The 13,899-nt window shown below is 41.5% G+C and overlaps 1 protein-coding gene across 1 annotated transcript in view; it reads left to right on the plus strand.

Annotated features, from left to right (window-relative positions):
• LOC126213559 (uncharacterized) overlaps positions 1-13,899 on the plus strand; it is a 641,937-nt gene that overhangs the window by 543,069 nt on the left and 84,969 nt on the right. The gene's annotated exons all lie outside the window — the stretch shown is intronic.

Genomic DNA, 13,899 nt, shown 5'->3' on the forward strand with positions numbered 1-13,899 from the left:
ACAAACACACGCACAAAATTCGAGCTTTCGCAACCCACCGTTGCTTCATCAGGAAAGAGGGAAGGAGAGGGAAAGACGAAAGGATGTGGGTTTTAAGGGAGAGGGTAAGGAGTCATTCCAATCCCGGGAGTGGAAAGACTTACCTTAGGGGGAAAAAGGGACAGGTATAGACTCGCTCGCTCGCGCGTGCGCACTCAAATCCGTCTGCACATATACAGACACAAGCAGACATATATCCTGTGTAGATATATGTCTGCTTCTGTCTGTATATGTGCGGATGGAGGTGTGTGCGCGTGCGTGTGCGCGTGCGCGTCAACATACCAATGCTTTCGTTTGGTAAGTTACATCATCTATATATCGATGAACATAAAGTTATTCTTCCAGTAAATAATTTTTATATACACAGAAGTAAATAGCAACAGGACACACTCTTCACTCCCTGTAAATATGAACACTTAGTCGACCTTTGAAGAAAGGAACTCGCTGAATCATCTTTTGTACATGAAATGTTATCACAGTTGTGTTTGTGGACAACAGCCTCTGTAAAATGGATGACAATGAAAATTTACGCCAACCCGGGCCTCCCACTTATCGCGAATGCTCACCTCGAACTTAGCTATCTGAACACGCTCAGAGGCCAGACCCGAGCAAACGTATGCCGTCTACTGTGCGTCTACGACCTGCACTTGTCCTTCAATATGTGTATTCCTGTGCAGGGGAGACATTTTAATTGAAAGTAAAATTTCATTTATAATGTGTACCCTGTAAAATAAATAATGAATGTACGAGTACAGATTGTAGATGCGCGGTTGACGACATACGGAAGTTTGGGTCTGACTGTGAAATGTGCTCGGATAGCCTAACGTACCTTGCGATAAGTCGGAAATCTGGCTTGGAGTCACCGTGTGGCACAAATTTTTGACACCGTTATTCCATTGTACAGTGGACAGTTGTCCGTATTTGCCACTGCGAATCCATTTTGTATATTTCATAATGCCTGTAGTTGCTGCAGTGCCTGCTTCTCTGAACGTGCTTGTGTCTCGTAAGGAACGTTGCATCATATTTCAGAAAAACACGGGCACTGGAATATCGTATTCTCCTTTCGTGTGCTAATCTTTAAACATTCCGTTATCATCAATGACCACGGAGGCAATGTGTGTGCCAACTGCTCTGATGCATTCTTTTCAACACTGTATGACAGGCTTTAAAATCACCATTTGTTTTATAGAAACGAGCTGGTAAGTTCAGAGGCATGTCATCGTATCAGAATTAAATTTTATAGGTGAGACGAAGAAACTACTACATCCTACAGAACTGACGGTTACCCACTAAATGAATGAATAAAAACTCTACTCCTTATTTCAGCAGGATGCAAATGCCTCCTCTTGCCTCGACCTCCTCACTGACCCCCCTCCCCTTCACCCACTGCCACAATTTCCAGGCAACAATTGTGGCTTAAAATACAACGTAAAGGAGCACCTCGGGTGGGCCAAAACACCGTAACAAGAAGAGGATCGTTACACACATAATACAGTAAATTGGAAACAGTTTTACTACTAATCCTTTTTATGCTTTCTTTCTCCTCAACTGCTGAGTGCTCACTCATTTATTTGAAGTCCAAGTACACACATTTAATACTCATGAAAAAATTCTGAGGGCCAATTCTGGTAAAAACTTTGTCCTATCACTGACTTCTAATTCTCTCTCATAATAAAATGAGATAACAGTTGGACACAGAAAGTTTTTACTGGCAGTATTGACTTGTGAAGCTAACTGATCGTTGAGTAAATATGTGGCCCCTTTCTTTTGTGTTTGTTTTTTACTATCTGGAGTTGTAAAAGAAACCTCAATTGTTGCGTGTAATTGCTCGAGGCCTGCGGCTGTGTTACAAAATTGCAAATTGAAATGTTACACTGAGCTGCATGTTGCACTGTATCCCACCTTCCCCTATTCGAGATAGGATAAATGGGACTGGTGTGGGCTACTTGCTTTGTGGACGGACTTCACTTCCTGGTGATTTTTCCAGTGATTCTGTCTGGCACCTGCCTTACCTGCAATTGGTTTTATGTGATCATCCCACTTTAAATCACTCTTTATGCATACACTCAGATATTTTATTGGCGTGATTGCTTCCCGTGATGGCTCTTGCAGCTGTGTAATCGTACAATAATGGCTCTTTTTGTCTATTTATGTGTAGTATATTAGATTTGTTTACATCAAGCATCAATTGCCAATCCCTATGTCAAGTATTGATCCTCTGCACGTCTACTTGCACGTCATTACAAATGACACGTTGTGTTCTGTTTGTAGAAACACTTCAGTCCAGTGACACAGTTTGGATCCGTACGCTTGTATTTTGTTCATTAGGCGACAGCAGGGAAACGCACCGAACACCTTCCAGAATTCGACGCGGATCCTGGTATCTACTGCTTTCTGGCCCCAACTCGTGACCTTACCTCACAGTTTCACTGCTGCCCTTAACCTCCTCTTTTACTTTCTGAACATTGCAGGCATTCTCCTGCACATCTTGCTGGACTAGCACTCCTACAGAAAAGAAGTTGTAGAGAGAGTTTTTAGCTACAGGCTGTGTGGGTAGTCAGTCATCCCCAGATGGCTCAGTCATCAGGAACATCACCCACAAAATAGCAGGTCGAGTTTGAAGAGTCCCAGTCTGATAAGTGGCTTTAATCTTCCAGGAAGTTTATTGTGCCGTACTGTGCTATACTAACTAAAGGTGAAAAAGTTTGACAAGCTGTTGCTTGTTCTCAACCATAGTATGTCTTATTTTCATCAAGCAAAACATTTTTAACACAATTTCAGATCATTGAATTGATGGCTGAAATAGGAACAGTGTAACTGTGCTTCAGCAAGAACAGTAAAAATGTTTTGGCTGTAATGTTTTTCATTCACATCATACCCTATTATAGTGTAAGGAGAAAAAAAATTACCATGTGAGTAATAAATAATTTTATTTTGTATGCTGTTTTTGGAAAACTGTAGCCCCACGTTCAGTACAAACAGTTCATTTTGGATTGTAGGAATAATGTAGAAACATCAGAACTGTATTCATATGAAGACAGTAACTTGTTCTCGAAAGAACAGTTACTGTCGATGACCGTGCAGCTTTTCCCTGGAATAAATGATGACTGCCTGACAACCTCAGCTGCCGACAGGTGTTGTTGTTATACCTCGATGTGGACAGCTGAAAATGTGTGCCCCGACCGGGACTCGAACCCGGGATCTCCTGCTTACATGGCAGACGCTCTATCCATCTGAGCCACCGAGGACACAGATGAATAGCGCGACTGCAGGGACTTATCCCTTGCACGCTTCCCGTGAGACTCACATTCCCAATTGTCCACAATTCTACATATGTATTGTACCTTATTGACGTTTGCCCACCCACTCATTACTTGCGCATGTGTTGGCGATTCCCGTAAGAGTTTGGGCAACCTGTGTGCATTCGCACAGACGAAGGTCAATGGCTGGGTAGCATATATATATATATATATATATATATATATATATATATATATATATATATATATATATATATATATAAGAGCAAGTTCCCCCTCTCTTCCCGTACCCACCAGGCCTCAATCTCCGCTAATTTCAAGTTGCTGCCACTCATACCTCACCTGTCATTCAACATCATCTTTGCCTCTTCACTTCCGCCTCGACTGACATCTCTGCCCAAACTTCAAATATGTCTGCTTGTGTCTGTATATGTGTGGATGGATATGTGTGTGTGTGTGCGAGGGTATACCTGTCCTTTTTCCCCCCTAAGGTAAGTCTTTCCGCTCCCAGGATTGGAATGACTCCTTACCCTCTCCCTTAAAACCCACATCCTTTCGTCTTTCCCTCTCCTTCCCTCTTCCCTGATGAGGCAACAGTTTGTTGCGAAAGCTTGAATTTTGTGTGTGTGTTTGTGTTTGTTTGTGTGTCTATCGACCTGCCAGCGCTTTCGTTCGGTAAGTCACATCATCTTTGTTTTTAGATATATTATTCCCACGTGGAATGTTTCCCTCTATTATATATATATATATATATATATATATATATATATATATATATATATATATATATATATATATATATATTCGTCTGTGCGAATGCGCACAGGTTGCCCAAACTCTTACAGGAATCGCCAACGCGTGCGCGAGTAATGAGTGGGTGGGCAAATGTCTATAAGGTGCAATACATATGTAGAATTGTGGACAATTGGGAATGTGAGTCTCACGGGAAGCGTGCAAGGGATAAGTCCCTGCAGTCGCGCTATTCATCTGTGTCCTCGGTGGCTCAGATGGATAGAGCGTCTGCCATGTAAGCGGGAGATCCCGGGTTCGTGTCCCGGTCGGGGCACACATTTTCAGCTGTCCACATCGAGGTATAACAACAACACCTGTCGGCAGCTGAGGTTGTCAGTTACTCATCATTTAGAACTGTATTCCATTGACAATAAAGAAGTAAAAAATGGCAAATTTTGATCCGAGCACGTACGAAGAACATTTGATGTCCAGATGTCTTGTTTTGTCACAGTTTCACAGTGGAAATTTTGTCCCTTATACAACAGTGGCTGAGTGCGAAACAGTTCTGTGCTAACTAGGAGTGTCAGCTCTGTCAGTTAAAGGTAGTGGCAGGCAGTGTGATGAGTACACAGGTAAGTCAGTGAATCTTGAGCAGTAGTATTTTTTCCTTTTTGCAGCTGTAGCTGGGAAACCAGTGAGACCCAAAAACTTTGACTGTCCTAGACCTTTCACGACTGGGAACAGCTCCTGTAGGAGACCGGACCTTACCACAGAAATAGAAAACCACACAAGTAGCCCCCCTGCCGACCTAGTCGCTTCCTGTCAAACTTCACAGCTGTCGAAGAGTTTTGCGTCCACGACTCCCGAGAGCTGCGGTAGGAGCCCCGTATGCGTTGCGCCCACCCCGAGCTTAGCACTCGCCTCGCCATCCTCTCCCGTCACCGGTCCGAAGTCGCCGACTGCTACCTCCGATACCGAATTTGCCGACCGGCCAAGTACAGATTCTTCCGGGCAATTGTTGGCAGTCGCGGGGAGCAGTCGTTCGGAGAAGTCCCCGTCTAAGAGCCCGTTAAAGAGAGGGTTGAAAAATTTCTTCGGTCTCAAACTGGGTAAGGACGGATGGAGAGCTAAGGCTCCACAGAAAGCTCCGGCAATAGAAAAAGCTCCGGCGATAGAGAGAGCCCCCGACGTCGGAATCGGTGTCCTTCAGGACGGCAGGAAGTATTCCTTCGACAGCATCTCTAGTGAATCTACCGGCTCCTCCCTGGTGTCGACACCTACCGGGAAGTTCACATTCGATTGGTCCTTGACACAGAAGGGATCTCTCGAATCTGCGACGTCACGGCAATCTGCGGAGGGTATGCTCCGGCGAGTAGGTGGCTCGCTGGACAGCGTCTCGTCGGACAGGAGTGCTACGAGTGCGGGCAGAGATCGCGATCTGCATCCGGGGACCGGTACGGCCGAAGGGTTACCCCCTCGAGCTCTTACTCGAAACCGGAATAAAGACGGTAACAGGAAAATTGCCCCACTGGAGCGCGAGCAGAGCAGTTCTTTTGAGGAGGGAGGCATCCCTTACTGTGTGTCTCCCACGGGAACTGAGGTAAATAGTGTACGTCTCGAGCAAATGAAATCCCTCGAAGGCAAAGTTGGAAAGCTTGCGAGGTCAGACATAGAAAGTTCAGCCGAGAGAACTCCCCGTGTGGGCAGTTCCGGTAGAGGTAATGTGCCGGAGAAAATGGCACGTTCGTCTCTTAGCAAATCTTGTACCGAAGACGAGAGTGATGCGGCTGCACGAAACTTGAAGCGAGTAGCTCCCACGGTGAACCCTCCCGCGATTAAAATTGAGAGGAATGCTGCTGCGAAAAGTACGGGCAGAGCGGGTGCCTTAAAGAAGTTCATAAGCAGCTCGTTCAGTGACTCGAGCTTCGACGAGCCGAAATACTCCACCGAGGTGAGTCGGATCCGTAGCACTTCGGAGAGGGACGGCGATGTGGAAGTGCCGAGCCGGTACTGTTGCCCTGCGGCTGTTGCAGGCGGGAAGCCGGTAACGAGTGCCGAAGGTGTCCGGAGCACGGCTACGAGTGCGGGGCTCGGTTTGAAGTCTCCCGAATCGGCGATTGGGAAGGACCCGCAAAAGAGCTTGAGGGAATCCTTTAATCAACATTTGGCCAAGAGGGAGTCGTTCACCCAGAAGCTGATGCAGAGTGAGGCATTCGGAATTGCGACAGCCGGAGACTCGTCTGACGGTGACGGTGCGTCGGATGCCAGTCTCGACTCGCCGGACGGTACGGGGGAGTCTCTGCGTTTCGGGCGGGACGACGGTTGGTCTGCGAAACCTAGGAGCAAATCTCCACACGGAGCGGTGAGGGTAGAGGGGTCGGCCAGAGTAACGGGCAGTGTGGATCCTCGTGGATCCGTACAGGAAAAAGGGAGTGGAGCTCTGTCGCAGGAGTCTAGCCCGTCGCCGCCCCCGCCGCCTCTGCCGTCGACTGCTCCCCCGGTCTCGTGCCCTTCGGGTGGTGTCGGGAATGCGGTTGCCACCAAGGTCAGCATATTCACTCCGCCACCACCTGACGTACGTCTCAACCGCGGCGAATCGGCAGAATCGTGGAACATGTTTTTGCAACAACTGGACGAGATACTGGAGAGGCATGCCGAGTTTGTGTAGTGTTTGTTTGTTCCTTCGATCAGTAATTTTCTGTAATAGTATCCTTTTGTTAGTGAAATATCCAAACTGTAATTTAGAAGTGGATCTAAATATTTCCCCGAAATACAAATTAGGGAAAACAAATCATTATCCAATTGATTACCTTCCTTCAGTGAGGTACCACAGCTTTACGAAACTTCTGAAATGACAACTTGTCTGCCATCAAATGTAATTACAGTTAATTTTCTATTGTTGATGAATTTTGGCTTGATAATGGCACAGTGTCTGTTGTAGGCTAGTAAAGGAAAATAAACAATAATTACAGCCAATGACAGAAATATTGTCATTTCAGAAAATTTTGTAATGTTGTTAGAATTGTTCAGACCTTTCCTAGTGTTGAACTGTTACGATAATTTTTTTTGATATTTTATTTTACTATGAGTATGTAGCACTTCGTGGCTATGGTGACTTTCAAAGCAAAATTCATAATTTCCTCAGGATGAATTGAAACGTGTTTTTATTAACAACTGTGACATGTTTTGAGAATTTTCATTTTCTCCTCAGTTTGGTTCAGTGGCTTTTGTGATAAATTGTTATGATGTGGAACATGTCATTAGGTTGACAAATAAGATGTTTTCCCTATGAAAACATGGCTACATGTTGTTCATTATAATCTTGTCAGTCTCTGAAATCTAATTCTAGGAAATGTAGATACAGGTGGATGACATGTTGTTCGAGTGGGGGTGGGGTGGTAGGAGGGGGAGGAGATATTATAGTGGTGATAGAACAGCAATCTGTTTAATACACAACAAGAGCGATAGCGAGATAAGAGTAAGTGCCGTGTTTCTTAATGCGACCCAGATGAATTGTCTGAGATTCCAGGCTCCGGTGAGATAAGATAACAGCCCGGCTACTCGAGAGCTTTCCTGTGTATACATCTCTCGGCCGGTAAAGTGCTCGGTCTGCACGATAACGCTGTTGCACGACTCTCTCGGGGTTGACTAATCTGACCTGTGCTGTGAAGTGACTTCTGGTAGCATCTGTTGAGCCCCCGCAACAAAGGATGCGACAAAACTAGACGCCTTTTGCTAGTTTTGTTTGCCAGTTTCATTTAAAATGCTTAAGCTTAGGAGGAGGAAGCTGAAGAAGAATGGTAAATACTCTTTGCTTCTTCATTCTTTTTTAAAAAAATTGACAGTACAGTCCTGAACTTAACTGTTAGACAGTTGAGGGCTTAATCCCCACTTGTTCCAAATGAAAATAACTATTCAGAGATACAGACAACCCGAAGTTGAGAGATTCTTAGGTAATAGCTTGTGCAGAAATGCAAACATATGTATGTGACCAGAAATATTGTTTTATCCTCCCTGTGGAAATGTGGAAACGTGTTATAACTTTCCTATTTGACTTTAAAGGCATTGTCCTCAAAAGAAAAGTAGCTTGACACACATAACAAGTAAACCTGCATCCCACATCCATATTCATATGTATACATGTACGTTTTATGCAGCGCTACATCTCCTTGTGTGTGTCACACACACACACACACACACACACACACACACACACACACACCTTTTGGGAGTGGGACAGGAAAGACAATGACTGTCAACAGTCAAAGTTTCCTTTGCTGTGTTCTGTACAGTAACTATGTGGCTTTTTCATGTCCCACTTGCAATACAAGTATGGGTGAGGAATAATTGCTTGTATGTACGAGCCCCAGTATCTCTATGCACAGATATTTAAGGAGATGTGGCACTGCCTGGAACTCTTAATGCTGGTAAGTTTATTAGTGAATTTTCTGTAGAATTACACCTTGCACATTGTACCAGTTTTCAATTTGTTTTCATTAATTTTTTGGACTGAGTGTTTATCCAAATGCAGTATAGTGACATTTCTCAAGTTACCAGTCTTTATAAATTGGTTTTATGTGGGAGGAAGACTGAGTGATCATTTGGAAGTCTTACAATGCAGGCCTTTACAGAATGTATTCACATTCTTGATAATTTTATTTTTGTGGGCGCTGAACCAAGATTTAAGGCACGTTTCTGTGCCTCTAAATTGGCAAAGTAGATTTTGTTATTTGATTTTCAGAATGAGACTAACACAGCAAGCCAAACTGTTTACGCATATCCACCCAGCGATCGAGTAGTGATATCGTCGTTGCCGGAAATCGCAGAGCCTCAGTGTCCCCTGTCACAAAGTTGGCACTGTTTGCTTTTTTTAGTATTGAGCCCTATAAATTATCTAATTTCAGTCCTCCTTCCTTTTTGTCAAACTTACCCACACACACACACACACCCACACACACACACACCCACACACACACACACACACACACACACACACACACACACACACACACACACACACACAGAGAGAGACAGATATGAGAGAGATTGTTTAGTCTGGAAGCTAATCCCACATTATTTTCCATACCTGAGCAGATAAACTTGTGTAGTTGTTAGCTGAGGAAATGTAATTGTTGCTGAGGAAATGTAATTGTTTGATGAAATGGTTATCGTGTTTGTTACATCATTAATCCTGAAGATTTGTGCAAAAAATTATAACCTGCTAATGCAAGCTGTTCCACCAATTTTCCTGACACCCTGAAATTGTCTGGTTGATCAGTAATTTCAGCCAGACCATTTTTGTGGGTGAACACTTTTCAGAGCAGTAGAAATTGCAATCCAGTGAACCTGTGGTGCTCAGTGGTCTTAGGTGAAAGGAAATCGAATAAAGAAGACAACATAACTGTTTCATTGATCCGAAATGAATTCTAAATCCTTTGCTTGTGCAATGACAGTCTTGAAAAGATCAGTAGATGGATTTTCTATAATTCAGTTAGTTAAATTGTACAAGTCATTGTGCATCAGGTATCACTGGTGTAACACAAAGAAGCTATATCAGATGACACGTATAGAAAGTTCCGTACAATGTAATGTAACACCGTTTGTGACATTGTGCAGTCAGAGTAAAGTAATTATTATTATGGTAATTCAGGAATTACTAAAAGTTCAGCTTTAAGGAATTTAAGCAAAAGTCCTTTTCCAAAATAATGCTTAATATTTTGCTGCTTGGTATGTCTCAGTCAAAATAAAATTTTTCGCCAGCAGATGTCTACTTTTGTTTTGAAACATTTTCTAGAAAGATACTATAAATTCTTAATGTATGTGGCAAGAAATTTTTGGTTTCATAACTCTGTATTTGGCAGGCTCTTGCATATTTTGAATACTTGTTCTTGTCAGACACGAGAATATTATCTTCCTCCCCTCTGCTGACCTGTACCAGTACACCCTACTCCACCATGTGCACTCAAAAAAAAGTTAATACACTAAAAAGTGGTTTTTAGTTTAATTTTGAGAGAATATTCACCTTTTCATATGATCCAATGAAGAAAAGTAATTTCGATTAGTGTTGATGATACTGTTGCATAAAATTTGTACCCTAGCAAAGATTAAACCAATTTATTATTCCATTAAGCTGTTCGGTTGTAAAACTACTTAAGTGATGAAGAAACATACTAACTTACTCGAGGATAAAATGTCAGGGCTGGAAGACGAAATCGTCCTTAAATGCTTCTTTAGGGTGTAGCATCCGGTCTTAGGAAACTAATTGTGCCTTCGTATTGTTTGAAAAATGTGGAGATCAGCGGAAATTGTTACCTGGGCAGTCAAATACCTGCTCTGTGCTGTATATTATACATTAATTGATACACCAAAAATAGTAGTTGAGATCTGAATGTATTTTACACTGTATTATCCCCAGTACTCATTTGTTTCATAGATTATTCTCCTTAAAGTGGCTCCCATTATATAGTACCATTGGTAAAGCTAACCTTGTAGTGGGAGTGAACTGGGCAAAATAGTTAGTAGGACCTTACTTTCCAACCTGTTTGTCTGTGCTGTCCTGTTTGTTCAGTAGCTAGCCAAGCTGTGTAGTCCTTCCTGGTGTACCTCATAACACTGCTAATATAATTCATCCTCGGTGTTTTTTTGTTGTATGGGCATTGTGTGTCTAACATTCCTTCTCCTAAAACTGCAACATCATCAGAGGCTTAAAGACTCACCGGGAGACCATCTGGTTACTGTATTTTTGCAATTTTTTTATGTTAATCATACATGAATTTCTGAACTAAAATATCACTCTCCCAAAGCCTTTCAATGGAACTCTCAAAAATTCTCGAGGAAATTGACTTTGATGTTTTTTGAGGAACATAAATTTCCTAAAAAGAAGGTGATTGTCATGATACCTCTCACTGTAGCATTGGAGAATGGTAAGTGTGCAATGAAAGGATAGTTGTATAGAATCTCACAATGGTCTTTCTTTATCTTTATTTTCTTTTTTCATTTCAAATACTTACATCATTCAATATAAAATACCTCAAATATATGCTAATTAACATACATATAATCATCATTATTATGAAAAATGTGTGTTGTCCTGTTTCTAATTACATATTACATGCAAAATTACAGTTTTCATTGCAAACTCTTAATCAATATTATATGAAAGAATATTAATAAAAACTGCCTGAATAAAAAACATAAATATATTAATAATATTTTATAAAATATTGATAATTAAGAAGTTATGTTTGCAATGGAAACTGAAATTTTGTGCATAATATGAAATTAGAAAAAAGGCATGCTTTTTCATAAAAATAAATAGATGTGTGTTAATTTAGCCAATATCTGATGAATTTTATATTTAAATGTTTTAGGGATTAGGTTTGAATGGAAAAAGACTGTAGTGAGATTCGAACCACCAGTCCATTGATCACCTGGCTACCATTCTCCAATGGCTCCTGTCATGAAAGTCGCCTTTATTTTAGAGAATTAAATTTAAAGTTCATTGGAAAACTGCAAAGTTGAATATCTCAACAATTTTTGAGAGTTGCATCGAACTGCTTTAGGATGTTGATTTTGAGTTCTAAATCTCACGTCCTTAAATTTAAAAAATCACAAAAGTGCTATTGCCGTGTGGTCGTCTTGTCAGCTAGCAAGCCGAACTGTGAATCTGCAGCTGTTCCACGATCAGGTTTGAACTTCATCTGACCGCCACTGGAGATCACGGAGTCTCGCCGACACTTGTTACGGAGCTCGTGAACGTGGAAGGTATGGTGCTAAGCCACACAGTTTCTCTAATTTCAGTCCTCTTTATTTTCTGTTAACATTTTTTTATGTTTTTGGATTTCTGTAGGCCTTCTAATATCCTAGCGTAGTAATGACTGGGCCTTTATGCAACTACAGCATCAGAGAAACGAATTTGGCAATTTTCTTTCCACAGAGAAAGATCTGCTACTGGTAATTTATCTGTGTTACCCAGACAGCAATTCTTCTTATGTTCTTTAAGCCGGATGTTAATGCTTTTTTAGTCGTTACTATGTACTCTTGAGCACGTGTGCAGGCAGTTAGTTTGCTCTTGTTCTGGGAAGCAGCGGGTATTAAAGAATTAACACTTCTTTGTCGTTAATTGAAACTGGGTCAGTACCGTGTCTGCTGATCCTTTCAGGCGTGAGTGGATGACTTTCCCTTTAGGTTTTTCTCACTGGAAGCTCCAGCTCTACTTTTTATTCCTGTGGCAGCATGGGCATTTTCTCTGGAAGTAGTACTTAAATGATAGAGCTCTGTCTACAAGTGATGGGGCTCACAGATTGGTAGACTGATGTGACCAATTTTACAAAAGAAAGAGGCGTTGGGAACTTCCTTAGAGAAAACAAGAACAAATGTCTGGCCAACATGGATAAATTTGCAGTAACAGATTGTCTGTCAGGACGAGGGATCACCAAATCCATCTCTGTGATGCTGTGATTTAAAGTCCAGTCGTTACTGTGATAGGATGTACAGAGGGACCATACAAATTCAAAACCACAAAAAAAAAAAAAAATCTTTAAAAGAAACGAGGGAAGACTGAAATCTGGGAAGTCTTGGGCCTTCGTGCTAAATAAAGCGACCGGTACCAACTCTTCTGCAGTATGTGCTCCGTAGCACAGGTCGGCACGAGTTCGCGATCTGTTGTGGGAGCAGTCGGACGATGTCGTGACCTGGCCATTGTGCAGTTCGCGTATTAACAGTTTGGCTTCTTCAGCTCGTTCGAGCTTCAAAATTGATTAAATGCACAGTTACACCCTCTGATGATGTCTGCAGCATTAGGAGACGATCTATTGGGCACGAAAAATTACAATGTGTCGGAACTTGACGTGAGGAAAAAAAGTAACAGTTCAAATACCAGTTTATTTTTTTTTTTTGTATTGGGGACCACCTGTTTCAGTTAAAATACTGATCACCAGACCGAGACTGCAGACTACCCAAAGAGTGTCTGTGTACTACAGAGAGGTACCCGTCACTAACTACTCTCAGCAGTACACGACGACTCCGAGCACTGACTCCTTGTGTGATCTGCGGTACGTCTGGAGACGGTAATATTACTGGAAACGGTGACCTCCAGTGGATCAAAAATAAATTGCCATTTCAACTGGTGCTTTTTATTCTCACAAGATGTCCGCAGAGGTGGGATCAATTTTTTGAAATTGTCTGTGTGGTATTGTAGGTTGAGGTTCCAGGTATTGCACCCTGCAGCCATTCACCCTCGCAGGTCCTCGTTTGCAAGTAATTGACAAAAAAAAATTTCGTAATTTTACATGATGATCTATAACATTAAAAAAGGAAGTATTATACAGATTGGTCACATAGCGTAATGGATGTAGTATCAGCCTCTTATGTGTAAGGTTGCGAGTTCTCGCCAAGGACTTTGAATTTTTTTATTTTTAAATCTTTACTGAAATGACTTTGATCATTGTTTTTATTCAGTTAATCAGTTTAAATATAGTTTTTTATTTCTATTTCTTTGTTGCACCATTTTAATTACTGTATTAACTTTTTTAAATTATTCTTTTTGCTTCCTATAATTTTTTCCAGCTGGAACCTTTGTGCTTGTGAATTTAATTATGTTCATTTACCCATCATAATATTTAAACTTTCAAAAGTGCCAATTTATCAGTAAAAAAAAAATAATTGTGCAGTTGCTTCAGAAACGCTATTTTTGTTAAAAAAAAATTCATTTTCTTGGGTACTAATCGTCATACAAACATTTGAAACATAAATCCATATTACACTAGGGATCAAATAACACTGATGAAGTTCTAAATGAATGAAGGGATTACAAGTAAAATGAAATTCAAGCAAAATGATGAATATAAATAATGGATGAAAATATTAA

The sequence above is a fragment of the Schistocerca nitens genome, chromosome 11, assembly GCF_023898315.1.
Source record: "Schistocerca nitens isolate TAMUIC-IGC-003100 chromosome 11, iqSchNite1.1, whole genome shotgun sequence".
NCBI lineage: Eukaryota > Metazoa > Arthropoda > Insecta > Orthoptera > Acrididae > Schistocerca > Schistocerca nitens.